The following is a 14,327-nucleotide window of genomic DNA, read 5'->3' as shown; positions in this document are numbered from 1 at the left end:
CACACATCCATGGGGCTTCCTTGTAGCTAATGAGTGGATGGCTAATTGGTTTGAGACCAGAATGGTAATGATTTTTTTTTTATTATTAAAGAAGAAAAGGAAAAAAAACCTACCATAAAATTTTTAAGTGCACACATGGTTTCCAACAGATTTGTGTTCAGCCCATTATATTGAAACTCTCAGGAAAGTGGGGGTCCTGTGATCTTTCCCTTATTTGCATTGGCCCAAGGCAATGTGAGGTGTGGATTTCATTTCTTTAAGAGTCACAGTAGGCTGGGAAATATAGGAGCATAGAACACCTCTGTGTGATTTTTCCAGGTCAGGACAGCCTTGCAGCACCTCCAGCAATTGCCTGTACTAGTTCCAGTGATGTGAAGCTGTTCTTCAGGGTCTGTGCTGGAGACCCAATAAGGCATTGTTCCAGCCCTCCTACGCAGGTAATTAAGTGCTTCATAAAGCAGGCATCCTCTCCTTAACCTTTGGACTCTTCAAGAACACTAAAGGAAGCCAAGAAACAACCTAAAATGCTGTTGATTGCAAGGTGCTTTTTGTTTTTAGATCAATTTGGCTGAGAATGACAGTACTTTGAAGCTAATATTGGTGAAGCTCTTCTTATAGAAATTCTCCAAATGTTAAATGGGAATCAAGATGTTGCAAATGGAAGCAACAGTGACAGGAGAGGCTCAGAGTCAAGGACTCCATTAGCAGGTTCCACAGAGGCTGTCAAGATCACTTAACATTTTTTAAATTCATAATGAAATTGACAGGATCCAACTAATGTGGATTTGAAATGTGTCAGGAACTGAAGATAAGGCAGATGGAAGTATTGAGCTCAAGCAACATTAATATAATGGGAATAGAGCAATTTGCAAGACAAGATATTTCTACACTCATAAGCATTAGGGCTGTGCGAAGCTTCGGTCCCCGATTTGATTCAGCTGAGATTCGACCCGATTCAGTGGCCAAATCTCCAAATTGAGTCAGAGAGATTCGGCAATTCAGACAGACACAGCTTTAAATGTTTTTTCTACATACCTCTAGGTAGCAGGTGGCTCGTGAATGCTGCGATGGTGGGGCAGATGCAGCATCCCACAGAAGCATGGGGGGCTCCCCAGTGTGCTCAGCAGCAGACCTGGAAGTGGACCAGAAGCACTTCCGGGACCTCCGGGGAGCATGTAGGGGGCCCCCCCTGCGACCCCCCCCATCTCAGCGACTGGTGCCTCCTGGGTCTGGGATGGGGGGGAGGGGCACCCGGGGTCCCCCTGCAGCCAATCGCCAGGCCGGGGGGGGAGGGGAGGGGCATGCTTCCTGGTAGACCTGGAAGTGGGCCAGAAGTATTTCTGGTCCACTTCAGGGTACGCTGCTGAGCACTCTGGAGAGCCCCCCGCACTGCTGTGGGATGCTCCATCCACCCCAGCCCCACTGCAATCATGAGCCATGCCTGCTACCTCAAGGTATGTAGAAAAAACTTTTAAAGCTGTGCCTGTGTCTGAATCGCTGATTCACCAAATCAGCATCAAATTGTCAGATTTGGATTCGCCCAAATCGAATCAGGGACAGTGATCAGAATCAACAGATTGAATCACTGTCCCTGATCCGGGTTGAATCCAAATTGAATAGGGCCTGTTTCACACACCCCTAAGGAGCATCATAAACAATGAGTTAAGCTAGTATCTCTTATTTCGGTAAATAGTGTTTCTATGCTGAAATAAACTAAGAATGTACTGTACAGGATGCCTGTTAGATATTTGCTTTTAATTACACACTCCATAAACATTATAATCTTCTATAATTCTAAAGAGAGAGAGAGAGAGAGAGAGAGAATGAGTTACATAGCAAGTTTTAAATATTGAATATCTTCTTCAGTTGGTTTGGTAGGGTCAATATCAACCAGCATTTTTCACAACTGATAACCTAAATATCTTATAAGTCACATAATGAAAATGGAGTGAGTCAAATCTGCTGTCACTTAAGATCTTTGACCCAGACTAAATTCTGCTGCTTAATAGACTCATGATTGCTTAAAAACAGCCCCCTCCCTTTTCCCCCCAGAACTGCCAGTCTCTCACAATTGGAAGAGTATGTCTGCTAACTTTCTGCAGAAAAAAACAGCTATTTTCACTGGATCAGATTCTGCTGCGTAGGTGTTGAATGGCACTCTCCTCCAGAAGCAGTCACAGAATAGTGAAAAGGAGGTGTTAGTACTGAGCCCAATCATAGTAGATCCAATACATTTTAAGACACAAAAGGATTCTGATAATCTTCACCTCCTGCATAACAGACTGTCTAGCCTTACTGTAGGTGGGTCACTCACCCAGTTTCTTCATCAAGGCCAATCAGCTCTGAGTTCAGGTTTCTAGTCAGCTCCTTTACCTGGAGCAACCTTGTTCCCACAGCCAAAAAACCACCAAACAAAATAAGCAAACATGCAAATAACAGAGAGAACCAAACCCTGTGGTCTTTCTTCAGGCCTAGAGGGAACCAACCCAGTAGCTATGCTTTGCCTTCAGCACACCAGCCTCTTTTCTCCTCTGCCCCTGGAGCTTTTCTCTCTCTGTAGCTCTACCCTCATTTATTGTTCATCAGTTACAGATGTTCCCCAGGCTACCTCTCTGGACAAGCATCCTTGTTGAGTGAAAGCCTTTTTTAGACTTGTGAGGTGATGATTCTGGGTGTTCTCCTCAGTGCAAATTTGGTGGTACCTTGCATGCAGACCAGACTCATTCCATCTAGGAAGAGCACACACCAACTGCAGATGCTTCCTCAGCTTGACAAAGGGTGTTTATGCCTGACGGCTTGCAAAGAAAAATGTTTTCCAACTATTTGAGTTGGTCTAATAAGAGAGTCATAGATTGCAAACGGATCTTGGAAGATCATCGGGTCCAGCCTCCTGCATCAAGCAGGAACAACAACTGGGGTCAGGTGACCCCAGCAAGGTGACGGTCCAGTCTCCTCTTGAAGATCTCCAGGGGAGGTGATTACACCATCTCTGGAGGGAGCTTATTCCACAGTCTGGACACCCTGATTGTGAAGTTTTTCCTGATGCCGAGTCTGAAATGGTTTTCCAGGAGTTTGTGGTCATTACTCTTGGTTTTCCCCAAGGGTGCCCTGGTGAACAGTTGTTCACTGAGCCCTTGATGTACTCCCTTATTGTAGCAGAAAGCTGCTACCAAGTCCCCTCTCAGCCTTCTCTTTTTCAGGCTGAAGAGTCCCAGGTCCCTCAGTCTTTCTTCATACGGCTTGCCTTGCAAGTCTCTAATCATATGGGTGGCCCTTCTCTGGATTCTCTCAAGCTTTTCCACATCCTTGTTAAAGTGCAGTGCCCAGAACTGGATGCAGTACTCCAGCTGCGGTCTCACCAACGCCAAGTAGAGCGGAAGAATCGCTTCCTTGGTTTTACTAGAGATGCATGGGTTGATGCATGCCAGAGTATTATTTGCCCTACTGGCTACAGTGTTTCATTGCCAGCTCATACTCATGCTGTGGTCTATTATTAACCCCAGGTCCCTTTCATTCATGTTGCTGGTCAGTTTGGCTCTGCCAAGCCTATATGTGCATAAGGGGTTGTTCGTCCTGAGGTGGAGCACTTTACATTTCTTGATGTTGAACTTCATCCGATTCCAATCTGCCCAACTTCCTAACCTGTCTAGATCTGCCTGTATCTGTAACTTATCTTCAAGTGTGACTATGCTTCTCTATAATCTGGTGTCATCCATGAACTTGGCCAGTGAGCTCTTCACCCCCCGACATCCAAGTCATTGCTAAAAATGTTGAAAAGTACTGAACCAAGCACCAATTCCTGTGGGACGCCACCGGCCACTTCTCACTAGGATGACACAGATCCATTCATTATGACTCTCTGAGTCCTACCCCACAGCTAGTTTCCCACCCACCTGACTGTCTCAGAGTTAAGCCCACAATCCTCCAATTTTGTTGTGAGGAAATTGTGGGACACCAGGTCAAAGGTGTCATAACCCAATGATTTTTAGTGCCTCGGCACAGTGGAATTTTCCCGCCACATGAGAGTCTCTTGCACAGCAAAAGTTTTCTGTTGCAACAGAAAACTCCGGTGCAAGAGAGTTCCCGCCATTCGTATGCAAATTTGTGTCCCACTATTGGCCAGTTCTAAATTATTCCTACGTGGCGGCTAGCGATTGGCTTGTTAGCCATATAAAATTCTGTGCAACTTCTGCCCAAGTCGGAGAACTTTGAGCACTCTGCAGAGTGACTTTGAAGATTCCTGACTTGTGGCTGAGCTGGTCGATAGCCTGATCAACTATCGATATGTCTCCCCGTCGCCGAGCGCCATCCCTCGACGTACCCGTTCCCTGCCGGCCTGGTTCATGTACGGATTCGCTGGCCTGAGCCTTGCCAGCTGGAGCAACTCATGTAGTTGTTTAAGCGACCGGACCACCTGCGTCGCGGCTACTAGCAGCGTAAGTAAAGCTTTTTTGCAACCAATACACTTTGTCTGCCTCTCCATTCACCAGCCCGCCCAACCACCAAGTAATTTCTAGATCACCTCAAGTCGGCCCCAGCCGTCTGAGACAAAAGGCTTTTTGGACGTCAAGGTATACAATAGTTTCATAGTTGGTAGGGTTGGAAGGGACCCAAGCAGATTATCGAGTCCGACCCCCTGCCATGGGCAGGAAAGAATGCTGGGGTCAAGCGACCCCAGCAAGGTGTCTATCTAGCCTCCTTTTGAAGACCCCCAGAGTAGGAGCGAGCACCACTTCCATTGGAAGTTGGTTCCAGATCCTAGCCACCCTGACTGTGAAGTAGTGCCTCCTGATATCTAGCCTGAATCTACTCTCTGTCAACTTCTGGCCGTTATTCCTTGTTACTCCCAGTAGTGCTCGGAGGAATAGGGACTCTCCCATTGCTTGCTGGTCTCCCTTAGCCAGTTTACAGATGGCCACCAGATCCCCTCTCAGCCTTCTCTTGTGGAGGCTGAACAGGTTCAGGTCTCATAGCCTCTCCTCGTAGAGCCTGCCCTGTTGCACCCTGATCATGCGAGTGGCCCTCCTCTGGACCCTCTCAAGGCTGTCCACATCCCTCCTGAAGTGCGGCGCCCAGAACTAGAGGCAGTACTTCAACTGTGGTCTGACCAGTGTCGCATAGAGGAGGAGGATCACCTCCTTGGACCTGCTCGTGATGCATCTGTGGATGCATGACAAGGTGCGATTAGCCTTCCTAACTGCGTCCCCACATTGGCAGCCCATGTTCATCTTGGAATCTATAATGACTCCAAGATCCTTTTCTGCCTCTGTGCTGAGGAGAGGGGAGTTCCCTAGCCTGTAGGTATGCTGCTGGTTCTTCCTCCCTAGGTGCAGTACCCTGCACTTGTCAGTATTGAATCCCATCTTTTTCTCATCCACCCACCCCTGTAGCTTGTCCAGATCCAATTGCAGCCTGTCCCTCCCTTCTATCATGCCCACTTCTCCCCACATCTTAGTGTCATCTGTGAATTTGAACAGGGTGCTTTTCACCCCCTTGTCCAAGTCACTGATGAAGATGTTGAATAGTGCGGGCCCGAGAACCGAGCCCTGGGGGACCCCACTGCCCACATCCCTCCAGGTCAAAAATGACCCATGCACCACCACTCTCTGGGTGCAGCCCTTCAGCCAATTGGTGACCCATCTGACTGTGTAGGCATCGACACCATAATCTCCTAATTTTTAACGAGAATGAGATGAGACACCATGTTGAAGGCCTTCCTAAAGTCCAGAAAAACTATGTCCACTGCAACACCTGCATCCAAGGATTTTGTGACCTGGTCATAGACCTGGATTTTGTGACCTGGCCACCAGGTTGGTCTGACAGTACCTGTCTCTAATGAACCCATGTTGGTTGCCCCTAAGCATAACCTCCCCTGCTTGCCCCTTGCAGCTGTGCACCTGGATAATTTTCTCAAAGAGCTTCCCCAGGACCGAGGTAAGACTAACAGGCCTATAATTTCCTGGGTCCTCCTTCCTCCCTTTTTTGAAAATGGGGACCACATTGGCCCTTTTCCAGTCCTCTGGCACCTTGTCAGAGCAACATGAGTGCTTGTAAAGCTGTGCCAGGGGTCCGGGACCTCAGTGCCTCCCCGACTAGTCTCCTTAGCTCAATGAAATCCGAACTCCTGAAGTCAAGGGCTGCTGTTTTACTGCAGGCCTTTGTCACCCTGCGCTGGATGGTGAATTCCAGTAGGCAATGATCACTATTGCCCAGGTGATCAAGCACCCACAGTCCCACAGTCCCCTCACCAGGTCATTGCTTGTGGCCAGGACCAGGTCTAACAAGGCATTTCCCCTGATGGGACTGTGCACCTCCTGGGTTAGATGGAGGTCTGTAACACAGTTAGGACCCTATGTGAGAGATCAGACCTGGCTGACTGCTCTTCCCAGCAAATGTGTGGATAGTTTAGGTCACCCATGATGACCACATCCTTTGACTTAACTGCCTCCGCAAGCTGACCTAAGAATTCCCAGTCTAGCTCTCCTCCCTGGTTGGGTGGTCTGTAGTAGACCCCCAACGTTAAGTCCTTTTCCCCCCGACCCCCATGTATTCTGGCCCAGAGCACTTCAGTCTGCCCCTCCTCTGACCCAGTGCTGCTCGTTGAGGATGTGAACTGTTCTTTGACATACAGCACCACACCCTGACCTTTCCTCCCTGTTCTACCCCTCCTGTACAGCCAATAGCCCTTGATGTTCACCGCCCAGTCATACGTTGGATCCCACCATGTTTTGGCGAGCCCCACTGCGTCTGGGTTTGTGTTAACTAGCAGGAGGGCAATTTCCTCCTGCTTGTTCCCCATACTACAAGCATTAGTGTAAAGGCATTTAAGGCCTCCTGAAGGTGTATGCACCCCCTCCCCTCCCCCCCAATCACAGGATTATCTGGGTCTCTTATCTGGGTATTTCTTGTGCTCGTTGTCAGTCTTGGCTGTGCTGTTTTTGTGGGAGACACTTGGTTTGGTGTTCTGAGGCTCCCTCTGACCTCATCCTCCCCTTCCCCCAATGAGCCTAGTATAAAGCCCGCTGGAGGAGATCAGCCAATCTGAAAGAGAACACACGCTTACCTTTGGGGGAGAGGTGAAGCCCATCTCACCCGAGCATGTCTCTCAACTTGAAGTATGAGTCATGGTCCAAGAAGCCAAAGCCTACCTTGAGACATCATTCCCAAAGGCTCAAGTTGACTTCTCTGATGCAGGTCTCATGGCATCGTCCACGTCCGCTCACTGGAAGGACAGATGAGAAGACCACCTGTGCCCCTGTCTCCTTCAGCTTGCCCCCCAGAGCTTGGTAGTCCTTCATCAGATGATCTGGGCTTTTCCTGGCCGCATCATTAGAGCCCACATGAATCAGTACCATGGGGTAGTAAGCAGTGGGCCAAGATAATGGCCGGGATCATCTCTGTCACATCCTGAATCCTCACTCTGGGCAGACAGGAGACCTCATATGTCAAGGGATCCTGTGACAAGGGAACCTCCTCTCTCTTGTTCAGGTGGCGAGTTACCTGGTTGTAAAAGAAGATGAGGTTGATGAGACAAGACCTGCCCATGACAAAGCTATGCTGGCTGTCGTTCAGAATCCTACCTTCTGCAAGCTTATCGCAGATAGACTCCTTGATGAATTTTTCCAGGATTTTCCCTGGGATAGAAGTTAGGCTAATTAGCCTATAGTTACGTGGGTCCTCCCTCCTCCCCTTCTTGTAAAAGGGCACAACATTGGCCTTCTTCCAGTCCTCAGGGACTTCTCCAGAGCACCATGAGGTGTGGAAGAGTTTCACTAGGGGTTCCACGATGACTTTGGCCAGCTCCTCCAGCACTCTTGGATGAACCTGAACTGGTTCTAATTTGTCAATTTCATTTTCATAGTGAGGACTCCAGAACTGGGCAACATAGCATCCCAACAGTGGTCTCACTAATCATGTGCACCAGTAGTAGACAGTCTTTTTCACCTGTGAGCCAGAATGACCCACCCCAGGTAGGAGGTGAGTGGGTGGGCACTAGGTCCCTGCCACTGCTACTCATCCCTCTGGCTAGGGACAGAAGTTACACATAATCCAGTTTAAGCGATCAGAAACTGGTTTAAACCTGTAACAGAACAGAAGTTCAGTGAACATAAACCCATTTCAAAATGGCTGAAACTGGTTTAAGATAAACCTGGTTGAATATAGTATCAGACTTAACTGATTTAGGTCAAACTGGTTTATGAAACTTCTGTCCCAGACCCCTTCTTGTTTCAAGTTAAATCATAGTCCCTCAGCATCCCAGCATGCTTTGCAGTCCCAGGCTGGGCTGTGTGGTGCCCACAGCTGGCATGCAACCCTATGGTGACACAGGGAGAGTGCCTGCTGAAGGTGTCCCCCGCTGCTGAAGCCCAAATTCCATGGGTTGGATCCAAGGGTGCCATGGCTGGATCTGGCCTGCAAGCTGTAGGTTGTGAACCCCTGCTTTACATAGCAGTAATACCAGCTGCCTCCTTCTTGTGGGTTCTCCCCTGCTTGCACATTGGAAGATCAAGTATACTCTGGAAGCATCAGCACTGCAGTAGGAATTGATGACTGGTTAATGATGCATCTGTCTCCATGGTCTCAGATTTTTTTCCTTGCAGGAAAGACCAGGAAAGTTTGCACGGAGCTACAGGTAAAATAGGAAATGTCCTTTGTCTGAACTGGGTGAATCCTGTTGCACAGCATGAGACCATTGGTGCTGAGAAGGATTGTGAACCAGACACCTCTTAAATATCATGTACAGCCATTGTGCACAGACAGGGAATTCCTGTCCTTTGGTTTCTGATAGAGCATGTCCAAATGACACTTCCAGGTTTGGAGTCAAAGCCACACCAGTGACCAGCAGGAAATGTAGGGAACCTTTTTTATTGGTAGCTCAGGAGCTGGTAGAACTCATTTGATGGGGAAGGCATAGAAGGTGCCATTTTCTCATCTAGAGGCATTTAATATTAAAGAAGCCATTATCATTTGCATCTATGTATGCCTCAAGTTGAGTCAGAGGCCATAGGTCTTGGCTTATCCAGAGCTGTAGATGCTGGTACTGAGCACCTGGGGATCACATGCTTCTGATATGAGAAAGGGACAATCTTTCAGTCCAGAGCTTTATACCAGTCTGATGAGACTGGCAAGGCAGACCTGGAGCAAGCTACCACTGTGGAAAGAGATTATTCTGACATGCATCCCATGGATCTGTTCCAGTTCCTGAAATCAGAAAAGCAATCAGTAGGACAGTGCAGGCTGGAGCACCTGAGATTCACCCCCCTGGGACTGTTGGACATTTCCAACAGTCAAAGTCATTTTCATGGAGGCATGTCAGGGGAGCACCTTTTCCTGTAGAAAAAGCTGAGGCCAAAATCCTCTTCATTCTGGGAGAAAATGACAGGAACTACACCACCAAAGCATTCACCAAAGACACAATGGACAGGACGTGGAGGCATAGGAAGAACTACAGCATGCTTTGCTATCCAAGTACTGGAAACCCCCCAGAGTTGCCATTCTGCCACCACTGATGGACCCCCTTTTTTGCCTGAGCTGTGGTATAGATAAGCCCAGTCCCATATAGTAGTACAGGAGCATTCTTGGAAGGAGATTCAGAAACTCTTCTGGCAGCTATAAGAAGCAAGCTCTGAAAACAGGGAGGGAAGAGCTGTGGCAGAAGGCCACCTCTGTTTCTCTCCATAAACTCTGCTCTGTGATAATATGGTTAGGATGGGCCCAGCCGAGGAATCACACCTTACCCTATCTCTTTAGGTAACCTGAGCTGGATACATTCCTGAGGGAGTGGGGAAACCTGCTCCCTCTGCCTACGTGACTGCTGTCACATACCTGGGTGAGGGGCTTGCTCCCTGAGGAGCTAGGAACTGCCAGTCTGCCCAGCAACTAGTGATGCATTTCAAATTGGTTGGCTGACAGCCAACAGGTGCTGGCCTCCATTGGACCAGATAAATGAGGTTACAAGGGCTATATAAGTTAAGGACTGCACAGGAGGAGGGGCAGCAGCCATGAGGAAGACTCAGGGAGAGAGAAGAGCTGAACCATCTGAAACTTTCTCTCTCTCTCAAAACTCATGATCAGGGAACTGCCTGCCTTCAGAGGAAATCTTCACCTGCATCTGGATGATACTTGTGAGTATTCTACCCAAGATCTAGCTAGATATATAGCTTGCAGTAACTCAGATGCGTGATCAAAGGCTACCCAGCCAGGGGAGTTTGCTCTATGGGATTTCTCTGATATTGCTCTACCCTGTACCCTATTCTAACCCTACCCTTGTAACCAACAAAGTTCTCCTTTCTACCTAGTATGGGAGACTTATTGGGAGTGGGTCTAGATTATGCCTTGGGGTCCCCTTGGTTTGGCCGACTAAGGGAGACCACTATTTATGCTTCTGACTGAGGGAAGCATCTTAAGTTCTTGAAGTGAATCAAGTACCTTTGAGGGCTACTAGGCCTGTGTTTCCCAGGGTGCACAGAGCCAGAATCAAGCCCAGCCCTGGGTGGTGGTAGTGGAACTCCCAGGCTAGTGGGTGTGCTCCAGGAAGGGGGTCAGCCAGACGTGGAGTGGCCCCAGGGAGGCACTCGGAGCCTGGAAGGTGGTCGGGCACAGTGAGGTGGGTGGCTCAATGCAGGAGTGCCCCCTACTGGCCCGCCACAAGGGCCAAAGAATGTTTGGGCCCCTGCCTCCCACTCACCTAATCAATAAATAGGAGCAATGAGCTGCCACCGGGGCACTCTAGGTCTTCATTGAAACAGAGATTTATTACACCATGAAGAAGGTATTTCCAGCCACTTTACACTTGTACCTTGTTTTGCAGGGTGGTAGCTAATAGTAGATGGGAGCTGCAAATGCCATGACCAGGCTGACAGAGGCAGAAATGTGTATGGCTCCATGGGTGGATCCAGGATTCAGTGAAGTTGGGTGCCGCAACTGGTGCTGAAAGGATGACTCCCAGCTTCCCTCTGCAACCAGAGGCAGGTAGACATGTTACAGGAACAGCAGTCAGGGACTTCTTTACATCCCACAACCAGGTAACAACCCCTTCCCCGACCCTGATCCTGTCCTTTTCCTTTCATGCTCAGAAGCACGTCCCTCCCATTTCCTCACTCAAACACCTACCACTGTTGCTGCTCCACTGGATATAGGTGGAGCTCCAGAACTGCTCATTCCCACTCTAACCAGTCTGCATGAAAAGCTGGACTCAGCAGGGGGCAGCAAGCAGCAGGCAGGCCTCCTTGGCTAAGTACAGAGTCAAAAAGTCTGAGGCTGAATCGATTCAGTCTTTGAAGGTTATTTTAAGATGCAAAGATTAAACTGAGAAGCAAGTGAACAGACATTCACTTTTGATTCAGGAAATGCAGCCACAGGCCTGCAGTGGCTCAGGCCAGAAGCTGTGTGTGTGTGTGTGTGTGTGGGGGGGGGGGGGGGGGGGGGGGGGGAGGTGCGGTGCTAAAACACATCTTCCAGCCACTGCCAAAGGGAAGGGATTGAAGCTCCAAGGCTTTCCATACCCCCTCTCACCCCCACCCTGCTCAAATGGGGGAAGGGGTGGCCAGGCCCTAGCCCAGGGGGAGGGACACTTTAAACCCCCCCACCATGGCCCACATGAGATCCAACCCAGGTCCTTCCTGGGCAGGGGTCCAGCACCTCCCAGGCTTCTGCCCACCCCCAACTCTGTTCCAGTGGCAAGTGGAAAATAGCCAGCAAGAGCTGCAGCACCTCTGCTAAGCAGACCCCAGCTAGGGTCCCATGCCTGTGGGAGAGGGGTTTTAAACACCCCTCCCTCCCCTCTGCCAGCCCATGCCCCCTCTGCTCCAGTGGGGAAGTCTGGCAGGGGCTGCCTACCCCTCCCTCCCCAAGCAGACCCAGATGTAGTCCCCAGCTGGGTTTCCCACCCACATAGGTGGCTGAAGGCCAGGGCCAATGGGGCTTAGCACCCACAAATGTGGGGCAGCGCTGCAACACAGCCTGGCCACTAGATCCGGGCAGCTGCAGTAGGGATTGGGAGGGGTGTGCATGCAGCGGTGAGGAAAGGAGTGGGGATGTGGTTGAGGTTGGGATTGGGGCTGGGACCGCACAGCTGGGCCATAGTACAGAATGGAGCCATGGAGTGGCTTGTCTAGAGGGCATGGCTCCCACCACTACATGCACCCTGGGAAGCATTGGGGGGGGGGCGGCATGTGCCCCCAGATCTGTGTACACAGCAAGGGCGGGATGCTGCTGTAGGCTGGGGCCAGAGGCAGTGCTGGACCCTTTCTGACAGAGGACTTGGCCAGGCCAGGCTGTGCTCAGGACGCACAGTGGCACTGGGAGAGAGAATGGGGGGGGGCTGCTGCCACCCCAAAATTCACCATAGCCCCCCTCACAATGCTACCACTGCCCACCCCAAGTGCAGCCTGGCCCAGCTCCCCACTGGAAAGAGCCTGGCGCTGCCCCCAGTGGCAGCCTGCCCTCACCCTCTCCCTGTGCACAGATCCGGGACACGCACCCCCCACTCCCTCCTGGGGTACACGCATCAGGAGCTTCTACCCTCTCCCCATGCCAGGCACCCCCCGAATAAGCTGCTCACAGCTCTGTCCTGTGCCACACCCCAGCTGTGCAGTGCCTGCCCCAGCCCCTCCATCCTTCACTGCCGTGGGGGCAGATTGAGGCCCTAGCAGCAAGGAAGGAAGCAGGCCACAGGGAGGAGCAGGGGCTGGGGTGAGTGGGGCCCCAGCTAGGCCAGGTGGTGGGACAAGCAGTGGCTCCGGGGCATGTGCCCCACTCAATCTGTGCACAGGGTGGACGTGGCTGCCACTTTGTGCTGTGCTTTGCTCCCTGTTGCAGCTGCCCCAGGGGTGGCCAACACCATGTGTCTGCCACTATTGGGCTGCATCGTGGCCCCTGCCCACCCAGTGGTGGGATGCATGTGGTGTCATGCTGCTCTCTGGGCAGCAGCACTCATATCCCAGTGCAGCAGCCGCCTCTGCCCCCCACGCATATTGGGAAGGCATGTGCTCCCTGGACCTCCACTTGTCCCACCACCCAGCCTGACCAGGGCTCCACTCACCTCAGCCCCTGCTCCTGCCTGTGCCTCGTTCCCTACCTCACCTCTGAGGCCTCGATCTGCTTCCCCCCTTCAGCCCTTTCCCCTCCCCCACAAACTTACCTGCTGGTGGGGGGGGCGTGCACACATGTGCTCAGCCCCCCCCCCCACCCCACCAAGTAGTTTTTTTCTTCCTCTATGCCCATTCCCTGCTCCGTTGTCAACCAGCCCTCGCTACTTTGGCTAGGGAGCAGAAGGGTGGGACCAGCCCTGCTCTCTGAAGCAGATATTACACAGCCCAGCCCAGGGCTGCAAAGCATGCTTGGATGTTGGGGGACTGCAATTTAACTTGAACCAGGAAGGGGTCTGGAACAGAAGTTTCATAAACTGGTTTGACCTAAATCAGTTAAATCTGATGATACATTCAACTAGGTTAGTCTTAAACCAGTTTTAGTTATTTTGAAACTGGTTTATGTGTACTAAGCTTCTGTTCTGTTGCAGGTTTAAACCAGTTTCTGATCACTTAAACCAGTTTGTGTGTAACTTTTTTGTTCCTTGCCCTTGAGGCTGCTCCTGGACTGACAGGGAACAGAGCAGAGAGGAAGAACCTGCCCCCTGCTTTTGTCTGAAGTGGAGCCAAAGCACCTCTGCTGGATCTGCCCCTGTATATGTCCTGTTCCAGCTCCCACCCAGATCAACAGAAGTTGGAGCAAGTCCATGCATACCACGAATAATTTCAGTAACCGTCACAGATCTGTGTAACATCAGTCTGATGTATTCTGTTTGTAGAGTTCCATGCAATATTTACCAGGATTGTTGCATATGATGAAAAAACCCAAGTTGTTTTCCTACAGGAAACTCACATTTTTAGAAGGGGAAGGGCTAGAGTTGTACAAGACCAAAGCGTAGACCAGTTTTGCCACACACCGAAAGTTTTGCATGGCCCTAGTCCCATCAGAGAAAGGGTGTTACGTATACCAAACATTGCTATTAGTGATATTCAGTTTTTGTATGTCCTACTTTTCCATGAATAAAAATCCTTAGTATTGATCTTATTTCTCTGCTCTGGAACTTTAACAACTGTAGTAAAAACACCATATATCTATTATAATTAAATACCTGCAGGTTCTCTCCCCATTGTCACATTAACTGGACCTGCATTCAAGAGCAGTTTGTTGCCTTCTTACATCAGTCAAACACTTTGGGAATGAATGCTATACAAGCTGAAAGCCAAAATCTAAAAAATCTTGCTAGAAAGGTGCTAGATGAGAAGGCAGAGATGACCTTATAAGTACTCGGCAGATGAATC

The 14,327-nt window shown here is 50.1% G+C and overlaps 1 long non-coding RNA gene across 1 annotated transcript; it reads left to right on the top strand.

Moving 5' to 3' along the window:
• Nucleotides 1-9,973: 9,973 nt before the first annotated feature.
• On the top strand, nt 9,974-14,073 carry LOC132249113 (uncharacterized). Its single transcript, XR_009460511.1, has 3 exons — nt 9,974-10,124; nt 10,811-11,024; nt 13,585-14,073. It is a non-coding gene; the product is annotated as an uncharacterized LOC132249113 (long non-coding RNA).
• Nucleotides 14,074-14,327: the final 254 nt, after the last annotated feature.

Source organism: Alligator mississippiensis, chromosome 3 (assembly GCF_030867095.1).
Source record: "Alligator mississippiensis isolate rAllMis1 chromosome 3, rAllMis1, whole genome shotgun sequence".
In the NCBI taxonomy this organism is placed as follows: domain Eukaryota; kingdom Metazoa; phylum Chordata; order Crocodylia; family Alligatoridae; genus Alligator; species Alligator mississippiensis.
Note: the sequence above shows the minus strand (reverse complement) of the source record. Positions and strands in the feature narration are given on the sequence as shown.